We start from the raw sequence: 23,646 nt of genomic DNA, 5'->3' as shown, positions 1-23,646 counted from the left end.
GTTCTTTTCAAAAGTAACTAATATGCATGAGTTAAATTGATTTTAAATCATTTGAATCAATTTCATTGCAATCAAATGTCAGTCTCTTCAATTATCAGTTTTTAATGGTTGTCTTTAAAAGAAAAAAAAAGTCTTTTATTTCAAAACTGGTGTGGTGGGAACATCTCCAATTGTCATCCAAGATTATTTTTTTCTTTGCTTTTTATTAACATAACCAGAAATCTACCTTCACTTAATTTCTAATTGGCTATGTATCTGTCTATTTTTAGGGATTTCTAAAATTAATTTGGTATCTAAAATCAGTGCACTTTAGTTGATATTCATTTTAAATGCCTTGATTTATCTCCCCATGACACTTTGTTCTCCTCATCTTCATTATCACAGGAAGTATAATATTCTTTTATGGAGTAGTGATTCTGCATGAGATCCAATTTTATTTATATATATATGAGAGAGAGAGAGGCACCTACCTCGCTTTTGGAGATGGATAGCAAAATATCTGCCTCACTTCTGCAATATTTTTAAGGAGTTGTGAAATTCTTTCTGACTAGCGTTAAAAGTACAAGCAAGGCACAGCACCTGCAATTAGCACCAGTCAGTCTGGGAATTATTGGTTTCCCATGGTATTTATTACTAAGCCATCAATCTGTATCTCTTAACAGTTTCTTCTCCAACAGTATTATTTTGTTGAGAGTGGTGGCTTTCTGATCAAGTTCAGAATGGAAAATTGTCAGACCATGGGGTGGGTGGGTGGGTGGGTGTGTGCGTGTGTGTGTGTGTGTCAAACTGCTTAATTTGGGGTGACAAACTTAAAAATATGAGCAGACTATCACAATTACATAAGGATCCTTCCCTAGGCTGGTAATGAGCACATAGTGACTGGTGGTTGTGTGTAGCAGTGATATTTCAGTTTCAGATCCTTGGGTGAAAATGACTCTGCCTGTCAAAAGCAAGGAAATATTCAAAGACAAAAAGAGAAAGTGGTGTGTGTCTCTGCTTGAAGTTTAATGCAGGTGTGTTGTCTGAACTGCTATAAATTTAGTCTGAGTAAAGGAAAATGTACTGAAATACAAGTTTTTGTTCTCTTTTCAGGGGAGAAGAGAAGGAAAGCTTCTCATTAGAAAGGTAATTATCTTAAAAATGCTACTCTGCAGCTTATTCCATCCCTAAAAGACAAGTTTAATTGTGGATACAGGGATCTGTGATAAACATGTATTTTGGATAAACAATACACAACGTGAAAATAGGGGAAGTGTTTTGTCTGCCCAATTAAGGCATGTTGGAATAAATTAATTTTTTGCATATTTTTTTAAAAGGAATAATTCTCCCAGGCTTTGTGCTGTTCATTACATAATCTTTATGCTTTTATAGTTTTAAGCGTATGGGAATATTTCTTTCATTGATATCCTGTAAAACTTGGGATGTTTTGCTGTCTATTTCTATACTTCTGAATTTTGAAGAACTATTCCCCAGTGTTCGTGTAAGAGACTTTCTAAATATCTGCTGTTCTGAGTAGAAAAGACTTGTTTGTTCCTAGTAGTTTCAGATTTCTAAATAGTTATTTGGAATTTACTGCACCAAAAGCTTAAGAATGAAAAAAGCTGAAAAAATGTAGTGGCACAAAGAATAAAAATTATTTTCAATAAATTACTCTGCATTTTCATCAACATGCATACTAATTGTGCTTTTGCTCTGATTAGGGTTTTTATGTCTAATTTATTGCTATTGAATCATAGTTCTTGGCCTGTGAGACAGAGGCTCATCTATAAAATAAGATGGTTGAAATATCCAATGTTCAGTGATGGATTTAGAGTTAGTAGGGCCCTGTGCTCAGCTTAATTTTTGGGGCCCCTCCTTGGGACCCAGCCAAGAAAAATAACATTCTCTCTTATCTCCCCTTCCCTCCCCTGCCACCGTTTTCATTCTTTTTTTTCTTCATCCTCTTCCTATTAGTAAAAGGAAGTAAATGAAAATGAAGTGAGGTACCTTGATTGTTTTTGTAGTCTAACTTATTTTTCCACAGACCCACTTGAAAATTGCTGAGGGTCTCGGTGGACTACTTAATTATCTTTATAAATATTGTTTGTACCATTAGCTAACTATTGTAAAGCGCTTTGGATAAGAGCACTTTATTTAAAAAAAAATAAAAGTAAAAAAAACATTTGGGTGTGGGGTTTGGCCACTCAGAGGTGCTGGAGGGGGCTCAGGGCTGGGGATGCAAGGTCTGGGAGGAAGTTAGGGTGCAGGAGCAGGCTGGGGTTGGAGTACAGGGTCTGGTCAGGAGTTAGGGTGCAGGAGGTGACTCGGCTGGGGCAGGAGTTGGAGTGTGGAGCGCTTACCTGGGGCAGCCCACATTTGGTGCGAGGGGTGCAGGTGGGGATGTCTGTGGGGGGTGCAGGAGTCAGGGCATGGGCTGTGGGGGGGTGCAGGAGTCAGGGGGGCTGGGTATGTGGGGAGAGTGCAGGAGTCAGGGCTGGAGGTGTGGGCTGGGGTCATGGGGGTACTCCCTGCCCCACCCCTGCCCAGAGCAGCTCACAGCAGGGGGCTGGAGGGGGGGAGTGCAGGGGCCCCGTCTTTACTCTGCCACATCCTGATTCCACCCCCTTCCCCAGGCTCCGCCCCCACCTCTTTTCTGTCTCCTCCCCCGAACGCACTGCAGCCCCTCTCCTCTCCTCTCTCTCCCTCCCAGAGCGACCTGAGCACCAGTAAACAGCTGTTTGGTGGCGGGGGAAGCGCTGAGAGGGAGTGGGAGGAGTGGGAATGCGGCATGCTCGGGGGAAGACGCGGGGGAGGGGGGAATTTCGCTGCCAGTGGGTGTGGAGCCCGCAGCAGGAGCCTCAGGAGCCGGCAGGGCCAAGCTTCTGCCCCGGCAGCTGCCTGGCCCTGGGACCCCCTGTCGTTGGGGGGTGCCCATGCAAGGGCACCCTCTGCCAACGTTATAAGTAAAGCTAAAATCTGGATTTTGGCTGTAAGCCCTTTTTGGGATGTGGAGGGGAGAGGCTTCAAAAGAGATTGTTTCCCTTTTGGTCCATGTGCTGAAAGTCCCATGGGTTGCGAGTGAAAGATTGCCTCTGGCTTACTGGATATTTTAGACCAACGCTGTACGACTCCTGTTGATTCTTAGAACTTCAATTATTTTGTGTATACTTCTAATAATTATTGCAAATATTCTTTACAGTCTTCCTTATGTATGGATTAAATTTGTTGGGATCAGTGTCTGCAAAATGATGAAGAGTGTTGAAGTTTCATTGATGGTTAATAAATTACTCTGGAGCATGCATTTGTGGTGTCCACACTTCTGGTAATTCAGATTGGAGAGGATTTTCAAAATAACTTGGATACATGTTTGTTCTTTATAGAAAATAATGTTTTATTCATTTTTAAAGTGCAGTACATTTTCATATTTGTGAAAGGTAGCCTGTAATTTTTAATTCTATAATTGAAGTGGGGCTCTGAGGTTTCAGTATCTTTTGCTGATATTGAAATAGGTGTAAAATGACCATATATGTCAGAACATATTTTAAACCTTGATTATCATTATCAGACACAAAGATCAACAAGTGTTCCGTCTTTCTCAATATCTACATTTGTGATAATATGGAGAAAATAGAATCTGTTTTAACCATTGATTATAAGGGGAGACTTTTATTACATGGGCTCTTCTCCTAATGCAGTTGCCTTCATGTGCATTCAAAAAGAAAAATATATTTGAGTTCAAGTACTGTAGTCTTGCATATATATCTTACTGCAATAGTCTGTTGGAGGCTGCTGTTCTTAATCATTTTTTCTTGTAATGAATGTTGTTAAAGTTCTGGGCTGAAATATGTGGTTAATTCTTGTTGTCTATATAGTAGAATGAAGCCATCTTTATCTATACAGCAATACTGCACACATAATGGTAGAGAAAGTTCCCTGCAGTGTCTTGTCAGTGTGCCTCAAACCTCACCTGGGAGGAGAATAACAATTTGTGATTAAGGTGATGGGGACTGGGTTCAATTCCTTTTCTGCCGCAGACTACTGGTGTGATCTTAGACAAGTCACTTAATTTCTTTGTGCTTCAATTCAAAACCCCTGCAAAATGGGGTAAAAATTATTTTCTCCCACTACTTGCCTGTGGTCTGTTTAGACTGTAAAATCTTCAGGGCAAGGATTGTCTCTTACAATGTGCAATTACGGTGTCTACCAGAATAAGGCCCCAATGTAAGATGGGGCGTCCATGTACTACTGTAATGATAAAAATTACCACAAGGGACAAATGCTAGGGATGAGACTCCTGCTTCCATGATCAATTCAGTGCTTTGGAGACTAACAGTTTGGGCTTCTTTTTTTGTTATCCTGTCTAGTGTCTGTTGGTCTGACTCACAAATCTATCATAATTGGCCATTGCTGCAGGCAGTGTCATGATAATATGAAAATCTGCAGTCTTCATATGATTTTTGGAAGCAAGACAGGCAGACTCCTGCATACAATACCCTAAAAAAGGATGAGCCAGTGTTTAGGACCCTAGCCTGGCACTTGGAAGAGTGAATTTGATCTATCACAGACTTCCTGAGTGATTTTGGGCAAGTCACTTAGTCTCCCTTGTGCCTTTTTGTTTCCCATCTGTAAAATGGGGATAATAGTACTTCCTTATGTCACAGGGGTGTTGGAAGAATAAATATATTAAAAACTGAGATTCTGTGATAATGCCAATATAGGTGCATTAAGTAGATACCTAGACTAGTGAGAGCTGCAAGCTCAGTTACCATGAGTTCTAGTTCCAGCTCTTTGCCTTTAACAACTTGTATTATGAGCCAAGGTCTGATACCTTGGGAGAAGGAGGGAGTAACTATCATTCACCCCTTTTCCAGATAAAATAACAGAGAGCTTGCATAAGGTCACTTCAGGCAAAGCTGGGAATGGGACCTAAGCTCTCTGATTACAGTCCCATCCACTTTGCAACCCAGTCTTTTGGAAAGAGTACATTAAATTAGGTGCCTGTGTAACCCACCCTAACAAGTGTGGTTCTTTGTGTCATCCTTGAGCAATTAGGCCACATATAGAGGTGTTTTCTCTGCTGCTACTTCCATGCTAAGTGATTTGGTTCATTAGTTCAAGTGGTAAAGGCTTATGTTTTTACAGCCTCAGATGCTAGGTTCAGGTCCCCACATGCCCTAAACAGAAGCATTGTTACATTTGGCTGTGCTGCCTACAGCCACTAAGACCACGATCTACTCCCAGAGCCAGGAACAGAACCCATGAATCATGATGCCCAGCCTTTGCTGTGTCACCAGTACTTGTGTAACCCAGTGGCAGAGTGTGTGGTGTCTCCCCATGCATGAGCTGGTCTTCATAGAGAATTACAGCGTGTTTTCCCATCACTACTTACTCCTATAATGGAAGTATAGGAGGCCGGTGCTGTGGATCTGTAAGTTGTGGGTTCAAACGCTGCCTGATGAACCCATATGGCGTCGAAGAAATACATGCATAAATGTTAGTGTAAGGACCCTGGAGTAATCTTCTTCCCCTTATCCCATCATCTGAGGTCAGGTCATCATGCAAGCATCCACCATCTTTGTCTGTCTGCGGGAGCACTAAGGTACACCTGCTTACCATCATCTTTGATGCAATCCACCCTTTACTTCCTTGGCTTTCCTCAGAATTTCTTTCCTACCACTGTCTCATGCTAAGCTATCTTCACCAGGTCCTCTTCATTCACTCTTTGTAGCTGACTAACCACTGAAGTCATGCTTCCTGGATTTTGTCAGCCAGCAGAAACTTCGGAGTAATCATTGGAATTATTTTATGTTGTGAAATATTATATGTAGAAGTGAATTGCAATGTTGTATGTGACATGTCCTTCCATATTCTTTATGAAAAAATCCTTATGATATGAATATGACATAACTGAGAGATACTTTATGCAACAGAAAAGCTTCAAAAACAGACTCCAATGAGAAACTGCTGAGCTGGAATTGATATGCAAACTAGATACAATCAATTTAGGCTTGAATAGGGACTGGGAATGGCTGAGCCATTACAAACATTGAATCTATCTCCCCTTGTAAGTATTCTCACACTTCTTATCAAACTGTCTGTACTGGGCTATCTTGATTATCACTTCAAAAGTTTTTTTTCTCTTACTTAATTGGCCTCTCAGAGTTGGTAAGACAACTCCCACCTTTTCATGCTTTCTGTATGTGTGTGTATATATATCTCCTCATTCTATGCATCTGAAGAAGTGGGCTGTAGCCCACGAAAGCTTATGCTCAAATAAATTTGTTAGTCTCTAAGGTGCCACAAGTACTCCTGTTTTTTATGCAAGATGGCTCATGTGAGATCATTGGAAAGGTTATGATTTGCTGAATGCGATTATCCTATTTGTATGCATGTATCATTTCTGTATCTGAAATTAGGAATATTGACTATATATCTGTATTTCAACTATGCTACTTTGGGTGACGCCCACTGCCAACACTTCAGGGACAACAATGGAAAAGCCAGACAGGGCGGATGGCCCATCAACAAGGACAATGGACTGTAAAAAACCTTAGTCTTCCTGTGAACCTGTGGGTGAGCCTGTGAAGAATAGCTACAAAGGCCCTACAGAGTCAGGTGGCCTTGTCACCTGATACTAAAACGTTACCTGGGACTTCTTGTAACTTTCCACTGTAAGGAAAGGGGGGTCAAACTAGGAAACAAAGGACTCCCGCCTTTTGCAAATCCTATTTAAGGGAGGAGAGTGAGGTAATCCGAGGTGGTCAGTTCTCTGCTACCCAGCCCAAGATGACTGCTGGAAACAACTAAGACTGAACAGGGGAAAAGAACTGGGCCCAGGCTGGAAGGGTGTCTGGCCTGTGAAGAAGATTATTAGAACCACACTTAGGGTGAAACTTGAATGTAACCAGTTTCTTTAGTGTATTAAGCATAGTTTGCATGCTCTGTTTTATTTTCTTAGAAATCTGCCTTGTTCTGTCTGTTACCACCGTATCTACTTAAAATACACCTGTTATAGTTAATACATTTATTTGTAGTTTATAATATAACCCAGTTTATGTGATTTCTAATTTGAGAGGGGTGAGAAATTGTGCATACCCTCTTCCACGTTGAGGGAAGAAGCAAATATATTATATCTTTGGGTCTGTACTCAGATGGAGGTGGACATCTGAGTACTGGAGCAAGTCCCTTAAGCTGAGTCTTCCCAGAGCTGATCTGTAGCTGGATGTGGCCCTGCCTGTGTGTGTGTTAGAGGAGGTTTTAAGAGCCTGGCTCAGCAAGACAGGTAAAAGGAAGACTCAGTGGTATCTCAGCACATCAGGTGACTTCCCCAAGAGGCCCAACCCATCACACTGTGCTAATATTTGTCTTACTGATGCTTTTTTAGTATTTGTATTTGATGAGAGTTGTCCATTTTAATAATAGGCATGGGGCAGATTTATGGCTCGTCTACACAATGCAGTAATGTGCACTACAGTGGTGTGATTTCTAAAGTACACTAATGTGTTGTACATTTATTAGTCCATGTAGACTCTGCTGGTGCGCAATAAAACTTCCTTAGTGCACTTTAAAGTAATGCTGTTTGAAACAGTATTAAGTTTAAGTGCACTAGGGGACCTTAAGTGCACACCTGCAGGGTCTACACTGACCAGTTAATGGGCAACATGTTGATCTTTAGAAATCACACCCTCTAGTGCACATTATCCCACTGTGTAGACAAGCACTAAATGTCCATCTCTTGAGAGCAGTGTGTTGGAGACTTTCCTGTAAATCCAGAGAGTGGAAGACCCTTTCAATATCAGCTTCAAAAAGGTTAGAGCTTGATTTAATGAACATTATCTTACCAGAAAGGAAGCTTCATTTGCAAAAGTACAACAGTAACGCTTGTTCGGAACTGGATGCTTCAGGGCATTGCTAATAAGCTATGGAACCTTTCACTTGTAGCTCACCAGTTTGAATCCTGCCCAGCTCAACAGTGATTTAAAAGTTGTTTCCATCCAATGGATGTTTGGTATATTCTATTTGAGATAAATTTAGTCTCTCATTTCTAATTCCCATACCACAAACTCATCACCATACTTCTGTTGGAGAAAAACTCAGTTCTCGCTTTTTCTTTGGGTGCAGCAAAATCAAATACTTTATTATTTCTCCAGTAATTACAATGGAGGGAGAGAGTGCCCTAGGACACAGGGTCGCCCCAGTCCCGGACAGGTCTCTCAACTGGTAAACAATTACAGCAAGCATTTATACCTTTGTTACAGACAATAACTAGCAATAATACAGACAATAATGAGCAACAACTGCATTTTGTTTATACATAAGCCATTCTGCTATCTTATTTTTCTCACTCCTAGAAGACACCAGCCTGCATATTTGGTTATCAGTACAAGGTCGTAATAACTTTACACATTTCTTTTCCTCTCGCCTCACACTATCCTTGCTTCTACCAGTCTCACGTCATTAGGGTTACAGCTGGCCTAACTTGCTAACTGACTGATCTGCATTAAAATTCCCTTCAAATCCTTCTTAATTCTTTCCCTGCTTCCACACTCCCCCCTTTTGTACTTCTAGTACAACAGATATTTTCAAATCTCTATCTGCATTAAGCCATGGATTTCAGATTCTACAGCAGACATTTCAACCTTAGGGGTTTTCATTGGATGTAATGACAATGCATGATTAGCATGAACATGAATGGTATTACTATTATTACGTCTTTTACTACAACAACAACATAATCTTAAGCTAACTAACAACACTACAAACAATAACTTTCCCATATAATATAATGGGGTTGTTGCACAATTTTGGTTACAAAGCACAATACATCAAACTTAGTACATAAAGTAGACACTCTATAAGCTGTATGAAAGGCATTCTTTTCAGCTTGATATATATTCTGAAGCATGTGAATTTGCCCTTGCAATTCAGAGATTCTTTGAACCTCTGGTAACAATGAAAGCAAATTTTGAAACCGATCAGGCACTACTCTAGTCCAATTAAAATACACCTGAAATCTAAGAGCTACTTGTAACATTCTATCTGCAGGCCAGTAAATGATATAATTGCCTGCAGCAGTGGTAAGATTAATATGTATATCTTGCAATGTGATGGCTTTAACGTACACACAGCTATCATTAGCTTGAAAAAGTGGGTGTCCTGTCAGGGTAGTTCCTTGTCCTCTACCCTTCCAGCAAACGTTATCATGAACAGTGACAACTTCCCCTGGCTTCAGTTTATAGATACACTGAAGGGGTTCTAACAACCAAAATGTCCATTGACTCCCTATTCCTATCCAAAATGTCAGGTGTTATTCTAGGGAGACTGACTATAAATCAGTTAGGTATATCAGGTGGTCTAATTTCCCAGATGTCTCGGTAAATAATTCAGTCCCACATTCATCCTCCCCATGGACCCGTCAGGATTCGGTATGTGGGAGCCCACACCCCCCTAACTGGTCCAAATGCTTGGAAGGAGCACTGTAAATGTTCACACTTCCACCCAGAAAGTCTCCAAGTATGTCTCCATGGCCACAGATTAGATGGTACTCCTGATGTGTCTGTAAGGGCAGTGGGCCAAGCTTGGTGCTCAAGATCATTCCGAATGGCCATCAGCTGGTCATTCAGGAAATCCTGAATTTCCGAACATGCTAGATCCCACTGCAATGCCTTCCCAGCCTCAGTGATATTCAATACCATCTCCCTCAATAACTTCTGGGTCATAGAACTAAGGGTGGAAATGACATGTAACTCACCAACTCCAGCCTGTACTTGGGTTAGTTGAGCTCCAGAAATAAGGCTAGTGGCCTTTTCTAGTTGGCCCAATTTCTCATCATGTTCTTGGCTTTTAAGAATACTCCAAATGGCTGCTGCACTATTGGCCCTAGCCCACAGGGATCTGGTCAGTTCCATCTTCTTCCATAGGAAATAACCCAGGCTCTCTGTTGTGCTAATCTAATGGCAGCCCCTTGTGAGCAATCTGGGTATGTAAAAGTGATCTGGAAACTGGATAAGGGCAATGTCATTTAAAATCCAATTAGGGAGGGCAATACATGCTGAAGGATTTATCCAAAACACAGGGCGCAGCCTGTAGAATAAACCCCCAAAATCCAATCAATACCACATTCCCAAGCAGGGGTCCCACAAATTTCTTCCTGCCAGTGTATAATTCTTCATTTCTTCACCAGGGTCAGTTCTTAATGTCCTTTTTGGTCAGGAATTCCTGGACTTTGGCAATGTCAGTGGAGTGAGTGTTTCTTCTTCTTTCCCAAAACAGTTGTGGGTCAGCATTCTACAGGGGAGACGTTGCCAGCACATCACCCTGTAATGGCTTTGCTTTTTCTAGAAAAGTTTAAAGGCACAGTAGATCTGTCAGTGGACAAGGGAGAGGTTAACGAGCACTTCACCTTGTCCTTTTTCTCCGCTGTCCAGAAGGTACAGTAGAACTAGAAGAAGGAGTACGCTGATCATCAGTAGAAGTGTCCTCCCGAGGTGGAGGGGTCTTTTTTTCAGTGAGATGAATGGGTCCAGGCAGGTAGTCCTTGACACTTCACAGCAGTGTTGGTGGTTAACAGGACTTGGAAAGGGCCTTTCCAGCGTGGAGCCAAGGCAGTCTTTCGTTGATGGATCTTTATGTAGACCCAGTCTCCTGGTTCCAACGAGTGGCAAGGTTGCACAGGATCCTTCGGTAATGCTTCCTTCACCTGTGTATAAAAAGACTTAACACATTTCATTAGTGCCTGACAATACTTAAGCATTATGTCATCCATCAAATGAATGTCCATCTGAGCTAGGGTTAGTGGGGGTGCAGTTGGTAGTCGCATTGGGCATCCTGTCAAAATTTCATGAGGGCTGAGTCCAGTCTTTCGATTGGGAATGGCTCTCATACACATCAGTGCCAAAGGAAGGGCATCTGGCCACTTTAAGTTTGTCTCAGCACAAATCTTGGCCAGTTTATTTTTTAAAATCCCGTTCTGGCGTTCCACTGTCCCAGCAGACTGTGGGTGGTGAGGGCAGTGAAGGTTGTGCTGGATCTGCAAAGCTGCACATAACTCCTTTACAATCTGTCCAGTAAAGTGAGTTCCACGATCACTGTTGATACTCACAGGGATGCCAAAACGTGTATAAAAATCTTTAAGCAGAAGTTTCACAACAGTCCTGGCATCTGCTTTCCTGCAAGGAAAAGCTTCAACCCAATTGGTAAATACATCAACTAAAACTAATACATATTCATAACCACAACATTTAGACATTTGAATAAAATCAATCTGAATATTTACAAAAGGTCCCCAAGGAGGAGGGTGGGCTGCCCGCTTAGCTTTAACAGTTTTACCAATGTTGTGCTGTTGACAAATCACACAGTGTTGACAGTAGGAATGTGCTACAGAAGGGAAACTGGGTGCACACCAATCTCGGTTAACTGCAGCAACCATCCCCCCTTTGCTCACGTGTGCCATTCCATGGTATATGCGAGCAAGATAGGGCATTAACATCTTCGGTGCCACCAGGCGACCATCCGGGGCACGCCAAAGATGATCATTATGTAAAATGCATCCAGCAGCACTTCAAGAGTGTTTCTCGGTTCTTGATGCAGCCTCCTGGATCTTAGCCAGATCCTCAAGGGAGGCTAGTGAAGGCTGCTCTATCAGGACACAAGTATTTTCAGCCTGAGGTACGGAAAGTGCCGCTGCTTTGGCTGCAGAGTCTGCCAAAGCATTTCCACGGGTAACTTCATCATGAGGGGTCTTGTGAGCGGTACATTTAACAACAGCAATAGCTTCCTAATATCCCCAGCCCTCTGGCTAGAAATCTGAGGTAGCCAGAAGGATCCCATGTACAATATGGGGAGTGGGTTAACTTTTCATGTCCTTGCTTCCAAAGACTGTTAATATGCAAATTTTAATAACAATTTTCAATTAAAAGATTTGGCCAATGTAGTTTCTTTCTCTTACTTAAGAAAATGTATTAGACTTTAGTATATCTCATTTTTCTGATGTATCCAAACACTTTGTATTCTAAGTTGAACAAAACAAGTATCTGCATTTCAATTCAACACTTCCACTTGATTTCAAACCAGACCATCCCATGAAAATATTAAACACAACAATTCTGGTCACAAGACAAACACCAGAAGACAGAACATAGAACACAAAACATAGTTATTACTGTGCCAGTAAATCATGGTACGTTGAATGCTGTTCAGCTGGCATTAGTTTTCTTTGATTATCTGAAAGACAAAAACAGAGGTCTACCCCTTCTGGGCAGTCAATTATTACTTAAAATATACAAATACCCTTGTTGATTTCAGGCAAAACAGAGGAATTACCCCATATTTCCTTGTATTTGTTCCATAGGCAGCCCAGGTTTCAGTGGCTTCTACCTTATCAGTTAGATAATTTGCATTAATACAGTTGCTTTCTGGCTTGCTTCTGGATCCAAAGCTATGCACAACTTAAAAATTCTTACTTTAAAAGGGACATAATTATCTTTACCAGAATTTTGATGGCTTTTTTTCTTCTAACTCCTGCTTTCAAACACTGAAAGAAAAGCACTTCTCATAGTGCCCCTTAGAGCTTAATAGGATTTCAATTACGTAGCACTGTATACATTCTTTAGCTAATTCAACGAAATTGTTCATAGCCAAATGATTGCAATTTAATAATTTCTTTGTCTGAATTTATTTACAAACATTGCAAAAGACACCAAGAACTTTCCTCTTTAGCATTTTTACAAAGTTCAACTGCTGTTCCCTCCAGCAACTACAGAGTTAACTCTTCCTTAAATCACTTGCTTAAATCACTTATCAATTCAAATCACCATTCCAAATATTCTCCTGGGTATTTGAAATCCCCATGCTTATACTTACTTACTCCTTCCTTCCACTGCACCCTCAAAAGTTTCCAACCTGTTTTCCAATCTCTCTGTCTGTTGCATGCCCGCCTGGGCCCGATCCTGCTTTTCTCGCTGAACCGTCCCTTCCATGGGCACCAACTTGTTCCAATACCAGTTTAGCTAGGAGGGTGGGCTTCTCAACTAGCCCCCACCCTTCCTGGTCTCTTCTCTTAAACATTCTTACTCACAAGGCTATTCGAATCCTCCCTCATGAGGCTTGCCACCTGGGCAAAAACGCATGGCCCATTGGGGTTTAACTATTCAATTTCCTCTTGTGGCAAACACACTGCTGTTACGGCATATGCTGAGCACAAATGGTTAAATTTTAATGAGTCCCTGAAGGACCGATACTTGCTTAGCCAGGGCTTCCTTTTCTAACTGGAAGTCCTGTCTCAGGGCCTGCAACTTGCCCTGGGCACAGGTTTGAGTTGCTGCCTGGTTCATGATCTATGATCTTAATTGCTCAATTCTAGTTATCAAGTACACATCTCTTCCCTTTTCTCCAACTATTCTATTGCCCAGTCCTGCTACGACTGGGGGTAGATCCACCTGCCACCCTTCCCGGTCAACCAGGGTGGAGAGAGGAATGCTAAACCCCTCTCTAGTTCTCAGACTTACTGTGGCTGAGAGTGGGCACACCTTTAATCATGCAATCCTCAACATATAACACCAACAGTACCAAGCAAAGCAAACATAAAATAACAAGGGTAAAACAAATAGATGGTGTAAATTCTGCAGGGCTCCCCCATTCTCAATTGCTCACCAAACTGACAAATTTCTGTTACCAATCTCTCATGTCAGGTGATCAGGCTGACATTGCAGGACGTTGGGGGAAGATAAAACACACCATGTTTTAAGCTTCATTAAAAACAATAAAACAACAATGGAGAGTGTTGGGAACGCTCCCACATCACTGAGGAAAAACATGAATGCTCCAAGCCCTAAGCCATTTTAATACTCACACATGTCCAGACTGGCCACGTCTGTGTATAACGTTCAGAGAAGGGGAATAGGTGGACGGGAGATTATCCTGTATACAGCTTGTCCAGAATTTCCAACATGCTTCCGCTCTTGGGAGGGCTGTTCTTTTACACCCTGGACTCTCCTGTGGTGTCTCTTTCAGAGATTCCAGTCCAGGTCGGCTGCCTGGGGCTTCTCCAGTGTCACCAAGCCACACCAGCCCCCACAGCCAGCTGGGGCCGAAAGCAGTTTTTCTTTGTACTTAGCATAGTCTGCGTTGATTCTTGACCTTGAACGTCGAGCAACTTTCTCTTTTTTATCTCTAAGCCAAGCTGAATTTCAAATTAACCCGATCCTAGACAAATTACTCACACTGTCAGAGGCTTTTCTTTGGTGATTAAAAGCTCCTCTGAGATGTATGATCTTACCTAGATTGAAGGTACCTTCTAATGGGCATTGTTTAGATAGTTTTTCACGCGTGTAAAGATTCCAATTCTCTAAATACCTGCAGGTTTTAGGACCATAATGTATGTACATGTAATATGCTGGGGTACCCTTAAGGGGTAAGGTGGAATGTTTAGACTGTCCCTCCCCCATTTTCCACTTACACACACAGGGAGGGTGCCCTGTCCGCGCTAGGGGCTCATAAACTAAGGATTTCTCCCTACAGGGTACTCACACAGGAGAGACTAACGAGGATGACTATGACTCTCCTACACCTCCCTTCAGCGAAGAGCGTCGGCTAGTCTCTGGGAGACGGCGCCGCTTACTCTGATTGCGTCCAGTGAGATGATCAGACTGTCAGTAGCCCACACGGAAAGGAAAGGAGAGGGAAGATGGGTTCACACACTCCTAGACCCAGGTAGCTTCCTCGCCGGACTATGCCAGGCCGAGTCAGCCCACCGAGGGTCGGATCTCCTAAAGATCCACTAGTTACCGGGCTTGCGTTAGAGTAGTCCTGGTCACGAGCTTTCGCTTCACAGGGTACTCTGGGCGTCTTCCGGTAACAGTCACTCACACTGGTGTACAGTATCAGAGGGGTAGCCGTGTTAGTCTGGTTCTGTAGAAGCAGCAAAGAATCCTGTGGCACCTTATAGACTAACAGACGTTTTGCAGCATGAGCTTTCGTGGGTGAATACCCACTTCTTCGGATGCAAGTGGTGGAAATTTCCTGGGGCAGGTATATATAAGCAAGCAAGAAGCAAGCTAGAGATAACGAGGTTAGATCAATCAGGGTGGATGAGGCCCTGTTCTAGCAGTTGAGGTGTGAGAACCAAGGGAGGAGAAACTGGTTCTGTAATTGGCAAGCCATTCACAGTCTTTGTTTAGTCCTGAGCTGATGGTGTCAAATTTGCAGATGAACTGGAGCTCAGCAGTTTCTCTTTGAAGTCTGGTCCTAAAGTTTTTTTGCTGTAGGATGGCCACCTTAAGATCTGCTATTGTGTGGCCAGGGAGGTTGAAGTGTTCTCCTACAGGTTTTTGTATATTGCCATTCCTAATGTCTGATTTGTGTCCATTTATCCTTTTCCTTAGAGACTGTCCAGTTTGGCCGATGTACATAGCAGAGGGGCATTGCTGGCATATGATGGCATATATTACATTGGTGGAAGTGCAGGTGAATGAACCGGTGATGTTGTGGCTGATCTGGTTTGGTCCTGTGATGGTGTTGCTGGTGTAGATATGTGGGCAGAGTTGGCATCGAGGTTTGTTGCATGGATTGGTTCCTGAGCTAGAGTTACTATGGTGCGGTGTGCAGTTGCTGGTGAGAATATGCTTCAGGTTGGCAGGTTGTCTGTGGGCGAGAACTGGTCTGCCACCCAAGGCCTGTGAAAGTGTGGGATCATTGTCCAGGATGGGTTGTAGATCCCTGATGATGCGTTGTAGGGGTTTTAGCTGGGGACTGTATGTGATGTGTGTACACACACACACACACACACACACACACACACACACACACACCTCTTTTTCTCTTTTTTTTTCCTTTTTTTTTTTTTTTTTTAACCACGATGCATCTTTACCTGGTCCGGACCCAATACCATGAGGCGGTATGACGACCCCTCAGCACCGGTGCATTCTAATGCATTTACCTATGCATTACCTTATGCATTTACCTTATTGGGCAACTCAGCAGTTCCCAGTACTGCTATAAACTAACCTTGTTGGGGCCTTTCCCCAATACTACTCTGCATCTGATCTTACTGCACAGTCAATAAGTTCAGATGGCGTGAGCCCAACAGAGACAGACGTCCCCACGGACAGTCCTCCTCCAATACCCTAATAGAGATTTCAAAGGTCTCATACCTCTCATGGGGCGCCATGGGGTTCGAAGGGGAATGATCCGTAGTAGCCGTCTGTGGGTCCGTGGGCGTTGCCATCCCGGACGAACATTGTCGGAGAAAAACTCAGTTCTCGCTTTTTCTTTGGGTGCAGCAAAATCAAATACTTTATTATTTCTCCAGTAATTACAATGGAGGGAGAGAGTGCCCTATGACACAGGGTCGCCCCAGTCCCGGACAGGTCTCTCAACTGGTAAACAATTACAGCAAGCATTTATACCTTTGTTACAGACAATAACTAGCAATAATACAGACAATAATAAGCAACAACTGCATTTTGTTTATACATAAGCCATTCTGCTATCTTATTTTTCTCACTCCTAGAAGACACCAGCCTGCATATTTGGTTATCAGTACAAGGTCATAATAACTTTTTACACATTTCTTTTCCTCTCGCCTCACACTATCCTTGCTTCTACAAGTCTCACGTCATTAGGGTTACAGCTGGCCTAACTCTTGCTAACTGACTGACATGCATTAAAATTCCCTTCAAATCCTTCTTAATTCTTTCCCTGCTTCCACACTTCCTACTATGTTGTAAGCAGGGACTGTCTTGTACCTATGTATTTGCAAAGTGCCTAGTACAATGGGACCATGTCTCGTTTGAATCCTTCAGTGGAGCTCTTGTAGCAGGGGCCAAAATCATGTTACTCTCTGTTGTACACCCTTATTGTCTCAGACACATTGGGAGTGGGCAGGGGGACTTCAAAATTCAAAAGACGGTCTAAAAATGTGGCCCCAAATCTCTGGACCAGAAAGTGCTATTTAAAATTAAAATAAAATCTCATCATTTTGGGGGATGGGAGTGGGAAGGAGAGAATCTGCCTCATGATTTTTGAACTGGGTTTGGCAATACAACCATCAACTAATGGCAAAAAGACTGCATGTTAGGTGGGAAGTGTATGATGAAAATTAAAAATAGTAAACAGGATTTCTTCTCATTTGTTCTCATCATGTAAGAAAGAGGACCTGTGCAGACCCCTTTTTGCGGAAAACTCCTTTCCACTGCTTCTTTTAGAGGGGTTATGGCAATGTTGCATCTCCATGATTATTTTACCTCACAGCTTCTAATTCTTTCAGCAATACCAACTCTTCAAGTGAGCACTGGAAAACAAATTAAGATTAACATATAAAGCAACATTTTAGTCTTAGTGCTTTTTAAGAGTGGAAAAAGACAGAATAGTGTTAAATAACTTCCTAGCTTGAAACATCCCCCCCCTGATTTTCTCCCTTAATGACACACTTATTAGAACTTAAATGATACAGGACCAGCATAGCCTCCAATCTGGTAAGCACATTTGCAAGTCTTTAACCTTAAGCATGTGAGAGAGCCCATCGAAATCAGACATAAGCTCCATGATTAAAATTATATCAATATATTTTTGCAGGATTGGGGCCTTAGTCTTGCACCTTTAATATACTGAAAAAACATGTCTTGGATTGTGCTGTATTGCTTCTCTGTATTATAATGTCTTCTGTATTATAATTTGTGTTAGTGTAATGCAATCATATATAAAATATTTTTTTGACATTTGGAATAATTGTTGATTTTTATGATAAGGGTGTTAAATAGGGTTGCCAGGTGTCTGGTTTTTGACTGGAATTCCAGATTGAAAAGGGACCCTGGTGGCTCCAGTCAGCAGCCCTGACCGGGCTGTTAAATGTCTGGTTGTCGGCACAGCAGGGCTAAAGCAAGCTCCCTTCCTGCGATGGCTCTGCACGGCTCCCGGAAGTAGCCGTATGTTTGCCCTCCGGCTCCTCTGAGTAGGGGAAGCCAGGAGGCTCTGCACACTTTCCCCACCCCAAGCACTGGCTCCGCAGCTCCCATTGGCTGGGAGCTGCGGGGGCAGCGCCTGCAGACAGGGCAGTGCAGTGCATAGAGCTGCCTGGCCCTGCCTCCACATAGGAGCCAGAGGGAGGGGACATGCCACTTGTAGCAGGGTGCTGCTGCAAGGGCACCTAATTAGCCCCTGCTCAGCCAGCTCCAATCAGGGGAAATAGATTGGGGCTGGGGAGAAGTCTGGTGCCTGGCCTCTGGAACTGGCTGCACCTGTGGGCCTGCTGGTTGAAGAGCCATAAAGACTGGCTGGCAGCCAGAGCAGGGGGGGAATGGCCAGGGAAAGGGCAGTCTCCAGGCTGGGGGAGACTCCCTGTAAAAGAGGAGACAGTAAGACCTGTAAGGCTCTGTAAATAGTATCGCTGGTGGTGGGAACTTTGTGTGAATAAAAGCCACGGGTGCTGCATCAAGAAAAGGCTCGCAGTGCTTTATTGGAACAGCAAAGAGCTTAGCGGGCGGGGGGGGAGGGCAGAGGAAAGGACCCGGTTACACGACTGCTTCCAGGAGCTGCTTGAGGTAAGCATTGACCAGAGCCTGCACCTCTGACTCCCTCCCATGCCCCAGCCCGCTGCCCCAGCCCTGATCCACCCTCCAAACCCCTTAGTCCCAGCCGGAACCCCCTCCTGTACCCCAAATCCCTCATCCCTGGCCCCACACCAGAGCCCACCCCCCCAATTGGAGCCCTCACTCCCCCCTACACACCCCAACCCCCTGCCCCAGCCTGGAGCCCTTCCTGAACTCCTAATTTATGACCCCACCCCGAAACCTGCACCCAGAGCCAGTACCCCCTGCCTCAGCCCGGAGACCCTTCCCATGCTCCAAACCCCTCAGTTCGACCCCCCAGCCCAGAGCCTGAATCCCCAGCCGGAGCCCTCACCCTCTCCCACACCCCACCCCCTGAGCCAGCCTGAGTGAGTGAGGGCGGGGAGAGTGAGTGACAGGGCAAGGGGGGGAATGTAGTGAGCGGGGCAGGGCCTTGGATAAGGGATGGGGCAGAGGCAGGGACTCAGAGGACAGATGTGGCAGGGGGCAGGGCAAGGGTGTTTGGTTTTGTGCAAGTAGAAAGTTGACAATCCTAGTGTTAAACTAGCCCTTGCTCTGCCATGTTTTAATTTTAAATGTGCAGTTGCAGTCTACTACAAAAGCATCTTGAGAGGAATATACAGGAGGCCTTGAGCTTGTTGCTTTACCATTAGTTTAGGTCTAGGTTTCTGGAAATGAGATTCAGTAGGCAAAGTTTCTATATTTGTCTCCTCTTTCAAATGTAAAAATAGTGGGGAAGAGAGTAAGCAGTGAACAGACAGTGGAGGGCTCTATGAGGAGTTTGTAACTGACTTGAGGCCTCCATACATGAAATTAATTTAACTGCATAGTAGAGCTTTCGAATGAAAATGTGGTTTTCCATGAGGGATCCATTCTGGGGTGGGTGGTTTTTTTTGTTTTTTGTTTTTTTTTATAGCCCCCCCCCCCCCGTATTTCCTAAAATTGATACCGCCAAGTTAGCGCCACAGATAGTATCAACAGTGTGAAATGCTAGTGTAGACAATGCGCTTCTGGTCACTGGTGTTTTCACTACGATGTCATTTACACTTACTCTGTGCAGGGTGCTGGCTGCTGCAGGAGCCCTGTCTATTTAAATATTCCTGGTGATGGAGCAGAACCACTTGAAAGGTTTTTGTTGTTTGTTTGTTTTTTGTTTTGTTTTTTGGAAAAAGCATTGATGATGAAATGCTAAGGGAAATTAGAGAGGCTATCAAAATTAAGAACCCAATAATAGTGGGGGATTTCAATTATCCCCATATTGACTGGGAACATTTCACTTCAGGAAGAAATGCAGAGATAAAATTTCTCGATACTTTAAATGACTGCTTCATGGAGCAGCTGGTACGGGAACCCACAAGGGGAGAGGCGACTCTAGATTTAATCCTGAGTGGAGCGCAGGAGCTGGTCCAAGAGGTAACTATAGCAGGACCGCTTGGAAATAGTGACCATAATACAATAGCATTCAACATCCCTGTGGTGGGAAGAACATCTCAACTGCCCAACACTGTGGCCTTTAATTTCAAAAGGGGGAACTATACAAAAATGAGGGGGTTAGTTAGACAAAAGTTAAAAGGTACAGTGACTAAAGTGAAATCCCTGCAAGTCGCGTGGGCCCTTTTTAAAGACACCATAATAGAGGCCCAACTTCAATGTATACCCCAAATTAAGAAAAACAGTAAAAGAACTAAAAAAGAGCCACCGTGGCTTAACAACCATCTAAAAGAAGCAGTGAGAGATAAAAAGACTTCCTTTAAAAAGTGGAAGTCAAATCCTAGTGAGGCAAATAGAAAGGAGCACAAACACTGCCAACTTAAGTCCAAGAGTGTAATAAGAAAAGCCAAAGAGGAGTTTGAAGAACGGCTAGCCAAAAACTCCAAAGGTAATAACAAAATGTTTTTTAAGTACATCAGAAGCAGGAAGCCTGCTAAACAACCAGTGGGGCCCCTTGACGATGAAAATACAAAAGGAGCGCTTAAAGATGATAGTCATTGCGGAGAAACTAAATGGATTCTTTGCTTCAGTCTTCACGGCTGAGGATGTTAGGGAGATTCCCAAACCTGAGCTGGCTTTTGTAGGTGACAAATCTGAGGAACTGTCACAGATTGAAGTATCACTAGAGGAGTTTTTGGAATTAATTGATAAACTCAACATTAACAAGTCACCGGGACCAGATGGCATTCACCCAAGAGTTCTGAAAGAACTCAAATGTGAAGTTGCGGAACTATTAACTAAGGTTTGTAACCTGTCCTTTAAATCGGCTTCGGTACCCAATGACTGGAAGTTAGCTAATGTAACGCCAATATTTAAAAAGGGCTCTAGGGGTGATCCCGGCAATTACAGACCGGTAAGTCTAACGTCGGTACCGGGCAAATTAGTTGAAACAATAGTAAAGAATAAAATTGTCAGACACATAGAAAAACATAAACTCTTGAGCAATAGTCAACATGGTTTCTGAAAAGGGAAATCGTGTCTTACTAATCTATTAGAGTTCTTTGAAGGGGTCAACAAACATGTGGACAAGGGGGATCCGGTGGACATAGTGTACTTAGATTTCCAGAAAGCCTTTGACAAGGTCCCTCACCAAAGGCTCTTACGTAAATTAAGCTGTCATGGGATAAAAGGGAAGGTCCTTTCATGGATTGAGAACTGGTTAAAGGACAGGGAACAAAGGGTAGGAATTAATGGTAAATTCTCAGAATGGAGAGGGGTAACTAGTGGTGTTCCCCAAGGGTCAGTCCTAGGACCAATCCTATTCAATTTATTCATAAATGATCTGGAGAAAGGAGTAAACAGTGAGGTGGCAAAGTTTGCAGATGATACTAAACTACTCAAGATAGTTAAGACCAAAGCAGATTGTGAAGAACTTCAAAAAGATCTCACAAAACTAAGTGATTGGGCAACAAAATGGCAAATGAAATTTAATGTGGATAAATGTAAAGTAATGCACGTTGGAAAAAATAACCCCAACTATACATACAACATGATGGGGGCTAATTTAGCTACAACGAGTCAGGAAAAAGATCTTGGAGTTATCGTGGATAGTTCTCTGAAGATGTCCACGCAGTGTGCAGAGGCGGTCAAAAAAGCAAACAGGATGTTAGGAATCATTAAAAAGGGGATAGAGAATAAGACTGAGAATATATTATTGCCCTTATATAAATCCATGGTACGCCCACATCTCGAATACTGTGTACAGATGTGGTCTCCTCACCTCAAAAAAGATATTCTAGCACTAGAAAAGGTTCAGAAAAGAGCAACTAAAATGATTAGGGGTTTAGAGAGGGTCCCATATGAGGAAAGATTAAAGAGGCTAGGACTCTTCAGTTTGGAAAAGAGAAGACTAAGGGGGGACATGTTAGAGGTATATAAAATCATGAGTGATGTTGAGAAAGTGGATAAGGAAAAGTTATTTACTTATTCCCATAAAAAAAGAACTACGGGTCACCAAATGAAATTAATAGGCAGCAGGTTTAAAACAAATAAAAGGAAGTTCTTCTTCACGCAGCGCACAGTCAACTTGTGGAACTCCTTACCTGAGGAGGTTGTGAAGGCTAGGACTATAACAATGTTTAAAAGGGGACTGGATAAATTCATGGTGGCTAAGTCCATAAATGGCTATTAGCCAGGATGGGTAAGAATGGTGTCCCTAGCCTCTGTTCGTCAGAGGATGGAGATGGATGGCAGGAGAGAGATCACTTGATCATTGCCTGTTAGGTTCACTCCCTCAGGGGCACCTGGCATTGGCCACTGTCGGTAGACAGATACTGGGCTAGATGGACCTTTGGTCTGACCCGGTGCGGCCTTTCTTATGTTCTTATGACTAGCGTAGGTACCACCAAAGTGCCTGAAACATTTTCTAGGAAAGTTCATGTTATAATGGACACAACTTTGTAAAGTTAATTGATGCATTATGAGATGCTTCTTTTGCTGTGCAATTTTGGAATGTACACAATAGAATCCAGCCGTCTTAAGTATCAATAAAAGTTAAGGGGAGGTGATAGTTGTAACATTAAATGAGGCTCTTTCTGCACCGAAGATCTGAAGCAGTCCAGTCTTACTAGCACCTTAGTACTATAATGTCAATTTTGAATCTGTATTAAAGCTTTTGAATTAGCTATTGGGTCTTTAGCACTTTAAAATGTTTGACTTTTGCTGGTTAATTTCATTCATTTGACTTCAAACCTATACATGTGTTTTTGAAAATCAATTAGCTGTACTGTAATTAGATACTGATGGCAGTTTCCTAGCAAGCTTTTAGTAGCTGTACAGTAGTGCTGTGATAAGGGGAGACAACTACGTATTATGGACCCAGGGAGGAGGGAGAGGAATTAGAAAAGTTTGCTAATTTAGCATTGTCTGACCACTGTTCAGTTAACTAGGTTAATATGGCTTGTTTAAAATAAATTCTTTAAAGGACTTTTAGGAAACATTGTCAGACCACCCTTTGGTTTCCAATAGATTTCCATTGTATAACAGTCTGTAAGTCTCTTCAGTTGACATACCCTATTAAAGAGGCCCTGAGCAATCCTTTGTGTTTTTGGGTCAGTGGTTTACAAACACTGTCTGGACCAATGAACTGTGAAATCAATCACTATGTCTTACTGACACTGGCTTTGAACTGCTTTATTGATGACAGTAGAAATGTTAGTCTGTCTCTGTTTTCATTTATAAAACTTCCAAACTCATCCCCACTGACAAACAATTAAATATCATTGAAGTCCCATTGTCCTTGGGATGACAAAGTGAAATGCATTGTCTTTTTGATGAATCTTTGGATTTTGTGAAAGGGACCCTCTACAGTCAATAGCTTGATGATTTTGCTTGTATGAACAATACATTTTGTCTGTTCTAGAGAAGAACTCTGAAGCTGTCATATAAAACCATCTAGTTGGCTGACTAATTGCATATTAGAATCTTTCTTCTTTTAAACTAATATAAATATATTTACTGTTATACTATGAATGCTTGTTAAGAATAACATTAAATACATTTGAAAGGCTCATTGAGAAGAGAGGGAGTCTGAAGAAACTTGGACCTTAAATAGTGGTGATACCTGTTATGTGCATCAGTATCTCTAGCAAATGAGTGATGTAACATATCAATT

General features: G+C 42.6%; 1 protein-coding gene across 15 annotated transcripts in view; it reads left to right on the top strand.

Moving 5' to 3' along the window:
- Positions 1-23,646, top strand: part of PEAK1 (pseudopodium enriched atypical kinase 1) — a 284,890-nt gene that overhangs the window by 18,911 nt on the left and 242,333 nt on the right. For 12 of the 15 annotated variants that reach the window (XM_044980253.1, XM_044980250.1, XM_044980240.1 and 9 more), the window contains exon 2: positions 1,093-1,125. The exons of the other annotated variants lie outside the window; for them this stretch is intronic. The gene's annotated coding sequence lies outside the window, so the exon portion shown is untranslated. The remainder of the gene's footprint in view (positions 1-1,092; positions 1,126-23,646) is intronic. 15 annotated transcript variants of the gene reach the window in all.

Source organism: Mauremys mutica, chromosome 11, assembly GCF_020497125.1.
Source record: "Mauremys mutica isolate MM-2020 ecotype Southern chromosome 11, ASM2049712v1, whole genome shotgun sequence".
In the NCBI taxonomy this organism is placed as follows: domain Eukaryota; kingdom Metazoa; phylum Chordata; order Testudines; family Geoemydidae; genus Mauremys; species Mauremys mutica.
Note: the sequence above shows the minus strand (reverse complement) of the source record. Positions and strands in the feature narration are given on the sequence as shown.